The sequence below is a fragment of the Typopeltis vanoorti genome, chromosome 2, assembly GCF_054136105.1.
Source record: "Typopeltis vanoorti isolate ZY-2024b chromosome 2, IOZ_Tvanoo_1.0, whole genome shotgun sequence".
NCBI classification, from domain to species: Eukaryota; Metazoa; Arthropoda; class Arachnida; order Uropygi; family Thelyphonidae; genus Typopeltis; species Typopeltis vanoorti.
Genome location: NC_143550.1, coordinates 78,909,793 through 78,915,792, shown reverse-complemented (window position 1 = coordinate 78,915,792; position 6,000 = coordinate 78,909,793).

Genomic DNA, 6,000 nt, shown 5'->3' with positions numbered 1-6,000 from the left:
ATGAGGAATTGAAGTGTATTTCGGATCGTGAGTGTGATATTTTTGTCAAATTTCAGAATGAAGAAAATAGCGATATGACAAGAAACGGCAAGGTTGTACATGAGAATTATGAGAGTGTGAATGTAGAAAGTGTGAATGATAGTATTAATGGTTTCTCAGAGAATAAAAAAGATGAGATAGATGCATTGAGTGAGATCGGGTTGTTGAATGGTGCAATAGAAAGGGAAAAACAGCAGCTAGAGTGCATGAACAAAAGTCGACTGAATGAACCAACCAATAATAAAAGGTATGACAGGAAAAATAGACGTATGAATGTGACCATGAACAAAATGAAGGATAGAGTGCTGTATGGAGACTCGTTAGTACGAGGTGTGTTAGTAGATGATTTGACAAAATCATACCAACCTGGTGCGACCATAAAGGATGTAACTGAGTCTATTAGAGAGCAAAAGGAAAGGGTGAAAGAAATGATTGTTGTGGCAGGTACGAATGATTTTGAAAGGAGATAAAATGGAAATGATAGAAGACCTGAATGAATTGTTTGAGGTAGCAAAAGAAAAGAGTGAGAGAGTCAGAATGATTAGTCTTTTGCAACGGTATGACAGAGAAATGTTTAAAAGGAGGGCCATAATTGCGAATGACTTTATGCGTGGGTTATGTACGACGAGTGGTGTGGAATTTGTGGACGTGTGCAGTGAGTTTGATGGGCCAAAGGATCTATGTAAGAAGAATGGCTTGCATTTGAATGGTTACGGTGTAAGAAGACTTGAGAAAGTGTTGCTGAATGTAGTGGATGTGCAAATTCAGGGAAACTAGATTTGTTAAGGGGGGGGGGGGAGTAGATATACAGTCCTTAGGGAGGCAGTTTAATGTAAATGTAAGAATGAATATAATATGCTAGAGCAAATAAGGACAACAAACCAGAGTGGGAAAGTTAATATAAGGCATCAAGCTATGGTTGGGGGATAATGGGGGTCTTAAATTCATGTACACTAATACTAGGAGTATTAGGAACAAGAAGGAAGAGTTTTTGGCCATGGTTGGCACTTCCAGACCACAGGTTATTGGTATTAGTGAAACATGGCTGACTGTAGATGATATAGCTAGTTGGATTGAATGTGATGAGTATAGGTGTTCAGGAATGACAGAGAGAATAAAATGGGGGTAGGAGTATTGTTGATGATCGCTGATGAGCTACAACCAAGGAGAATAGAAGTTGAATTGCAGGATACAGAAAAGAGCACATTTCAGGCCATTTGGTGTGTGATTGTGGCTAGCAGAACAAAATATACAGTTGGGTGCTGCTATAGACCAGGTGATGGAAAAGATGGTGGTGACAGTATGCACAAGCATATAGAAGAAATGAGTGGAAGTAGGGTGATTATTATGGGAGATTTCAACTATGGTCGCATTGATTGTAGTGAGGAGAGGACACACGGGAGGAAGGAATTGGATTTTATGCGGTTGTTAAGGGATAACTATCGGCGACAGCATGTAATGGAAAATACTAGGGGTCAGAGAGTGCTTGACCTAGTAATTACATCTGAGGATTTGGCTGTAATAAATATGACCACATTGCCACCAATCGGTGAGAGTGAACATAGGGTCTTGACTTGGGAGGTGGCTAAAGGTAAAGAATTTTCAATTAAGACAGGGTACATGTGGAATTATCAGGCTGGAAAGTATGACAAGCTTAGGAGTTTGATTGGCTCAGTGCCATGGCATGTACAACTGCAAGGACTAGAAGTTGATAGTGCATGGGAGGTAGTTAAGAAGGGCTTGCATGAAGCAATGGCTGACTGTATACCTAGAGTCCGAATAATAAATCAAGTACGGGTTAAATAGATGAATAATACCATTAAGCTTGAGCTGCAAAAAAAGAAACAACTACGGAGGGAATTTAAGGAGAAAGGTGACTGGTAGGCACATGAACGGTATAAATCGCAGGCCAGAAGGGTGACGAGTGTGGTAAGAAAAGCAAAAAAGGATTACGAAAGAACATTGGCATGCAGGCTAAAGAGAATCCTAAACAGTTTTTAGATATGTAGCAAGTAAAAGGAAAAATGTACATGGCAGAATGATTTTAAAGAATGCCAATGGTAGGGAGGTAACTGAATCAGTTGAGATAGTTGAGTTACTGAGTGAGCACTTTGTAAGAATATATCATCCAGGTGGTGACATTGCAGAAACGAATAAACCAGTAGATTATACGGGAATTGTGGTAAATGAAGTGGAGGTGAGTAGTCTATTGCATAACCTCAATGTCAATACATCTGTGGGATTAGATGGTATACCAGCTCGTGTAGTACGAGAAGCAGCTGAAGAATTGTCAGTACCCTTGACCATTTTGTTTAATTTGATCTCGGGTCTGGGTTAGTACTGAGCGGGTGGAAGGAGGGGAAAATAGTTCGACTGCATAAAAGTGGTTCCAAGACTGCTGTTGTAAATTACCGACCGATTAGCATATCAAGAATCATTGTCAAGGTCTTAGAGAAATTAGTCAAGAAAAGAATACAGGATTGGATAGATGAAAATGGGATATTGTATGGGGCCAACATGGTTTTGTGAAGGGTAGATCATGCCTCAGTAACTTGCTCACGTTTTATAACAGAGTGACGGCTTAACTGGATAGGGGTGGTGGGTTTACAGTGATACTACTGCACCTTGCCATGGCCTTTGATAGGACACCACATGGAACCCTAATCAGTAAACTGGAGCAGATGGGAATGGATATGGGTTTGGTGAGACGGATAGGAGGGTGGTTGAAGGAGAGATACCAGAGAGTGGTTTATTCAGGAGTGGAGTCAAAAAGACGACTTGTGACTAATGGAGTGCCACAGGGCTCTGTTCTTGGACCACTGCTTTTCAATTTGTTCATCAATGATATAGGAAAGTATTTGAGAGGAAGTGTTCACTTGTTTGCTGATGATGCAAAGTTGGGTAGAACAATTGAGTGCACAGGATGTCAAAATTTTACAGGATGATCTGGATAGTTTGGAGGACTGGGCTAGGAAAAATGGATGTAAATTTAAAGTGGCAAAGTGTAAGGTTATGCACTTTGGGGTGAAAAGAACAGCAGCAGTATATCGCATTGGTGGAACCATACTCCAAGAGAATGATGAGGCCAGGGATTTGGGAGTGTTGGTGGATAGGGAGTTGAGTTTTAGGGGGCACATTGCAAAAGTGACTAAAACAGCTCACCAAATCACTTGGCTTCTGAAAAATACTTTAACATGCAGAGACAAACAAGTTGTTGTTCCTCTGTATCGAGCCGTGATAAGACCCCATTTGGACTTTTGTGCCCAGTTATGGGCACCAGGGTTTCTTCGTGATGAGGAGGAAGTGGAGAGGGTCCAGAGACGAGTGTCCAAGATGATAGCAGGTCTTTGTAATGAACCTTATGAGAATAGATTGAAGATCTGTGGGTTGCAGAAATTGGACGATAGGCAAAGCAGGGGTGTATGATTGAGACATTCAAATTACTGAACGGTTTTTATAAGATTGATCCAGAAGATATTTTTGAAAATATGACCGGTGGTGGGAGGACTAGAGGCCATTCATGGAAGCTGGGCAAGAGCGTGGTTGACAGGGGTGTTAGAGCTAGGTTCTTTACTTGGAGAGTGGTGAATGAGTGGAATAAGCTTCCAGAGTCTGTTGTGGGTGCTACGACCGTGAATGTGTTCAAGGCAAGATATGATAGATACCGTATGAATGTTGAATAGTTGTTCCAGACATGATGTTAGGGACTCCCTCGATGAGTCTGTCAACTCCTTGGAGTTTCCTGGAACAATAATAATAATAATAATGCCAAACTTGAAACTTAAGATGAAAGAATCATACCGATTCTTTGGTGGGTTGCCAAACTTCATGCAAGGTTTCAAAGGAGGCATAAAAAAAGGAACTGAAGTAAAGAGAAGGGGCTGCCCGGATCCAGAGTTTGCTGCAGAAGTAGAGGGGGCCCAGTTCCAGAGATGTCCACAGAGAGACAGGAGAGGCTGCTCGGTTCCAGACGCTGTCAATGAGGAGGCTGCTCGGTTTCAGACATTGCTAAAGCTGCCCAGTCCCAGACGTTGCCGAAGAGAAACAGAGCTGCTTAGTTCTAGACATTGTCAGAGAGCATCCCCAGATCCAGACGTTGGTTGAGAGAGGAGTTTTCTGCTTCCAGAAAGGAGCTTCTCAATTCGAGATGTCTCTAGAGAGAAACGACTTCTAGGCCACAGACAGGGCTTTCAAATTGCCAAAAGGAGAAGTCCCAAACGCCATAGAAGAGAAAGGTTTCCAGTCCAGAGAGGGATACTGATTGACAGTTGACAGCAGTTTCATTTCTTCTTAGAGGTGGCAATTCAAGCTACTTGAGATAGCAGTCCTCTAGGCATTTTTGGCAAGCCCAAGGAGAGGAGAAAAGGCGAGGCAAATTTCCCGAAGTACCTTCGCTCGTTTTTCTTTTCGCCATGGAAGACTTACATTTTTCCGGATCTGTACAAGTCCCGCTACACTCCCAATGAGATACAGCTGAAGCCAAAATTCCAGATGAAGATCTGAGATGAAAGAATTGCCATAGAACTTTTAGTGAAAGACTTTTGACTGATTGTGAGATACAGAGCCCTTGTAAGTTCAAACTTTTATATAATACCTCTTATAGTTGTATTAGAAAAACTTTTAAGATATATGTTTAATGTTTAATAAGGTTAGGAAGTGTCCTTAAGAGAATCAATGGCATGTTAGAAGTTGATATCAAATATGTAAAGATAATTTAACAGAGAGATTTAGGTAACCTCTTTGCAAGTAAGCTTGGAGTGTAATAAGTAAAATTTGTAAACTGAGAGTAGATAACTTTTTGTGTTAAAGAAAGTATTTAAAGTTGAAGGAAAAATATTCTAAATTTTGATAAAGAGTTTTTATAGAAGGATAGAGAATGCAATCTCCCTAATGTTTAAATTCGTGTACATTGCGTAATAATATAAATAAATGTTATTTGACTTTCTTGTAAACATAGCACGTAATAATATAAACAAGAGAGAGAGATTCTGAGAGAGAGAGAGAGAGAGAGCAAAGCTGCACAGCTACATTAGAATAATGGAGAATATACTTTATTCTCCGTTATTAAAGTAATAATGGAGAATAAGATAATAATATACAAGTAATTAATAGAAATTACAAGTATACAAAGTTAAATAATAATAAAAGTTTACAATGTTGCAGTAATGACAGGATAGCAACGGTAGATTTATAACAATATGCATCTCAGTATGCTACTGACAGTAGCGCAGTGTGGACTATTGTTTCGTCTCTGTGTTGTGTTGTGTAATAATTTCTTGTGGGTATAAAATAGAAATGGAATCAAAAATTAAAAAGTATCTGGTGCACAAAATCGTAAGCATCATGCTGCAAAAGAACCAGATATTAAGAAACAAACTGGGGCTCTTAATAAATTAGTTAAAATATTAAAATATTCTGATGCAGATTGTAACCAACTCGATAGATCAGAAATCAGAGTTGATACATCATCCAGTTTGCATGAATGTACTATTGCAACTATTGATAACAAGATGCAGGATTTAAGTGAAAAACATTTAGGAGAAGATTTAGTTGTAGTTGACCACGAAACTAACACATCTGTAAATTTAGAAGATCCAGGTGAATGGGAAAATATTGATGAAAAATTACAATTTATTTTATTTGAAATCGAGCCTGTTTAAAAGAAAAATATAATATATCCAAGAGATACATATGGTCGTACATTTGGCGATACGTACTATAATAGAAAAATGGAGAACGGGGAGCTCGTGCCAAGAACATGGCACATTTATTCCGAAACTTTAAATTCTGTTTTTTGCTTTTGTTGCAAACTTTTGCACCTACTGAATCAAATAGTTTTGTAGAAGGTTATAACGATTGGAGAAATGTAAGTACAACTTTGCATAGACATGAGACTAGTTTAACTCAGATGAAAAATTTCTTAAAATGGAAGGAACTTGATAAAAATTTAAAAAATAAAAC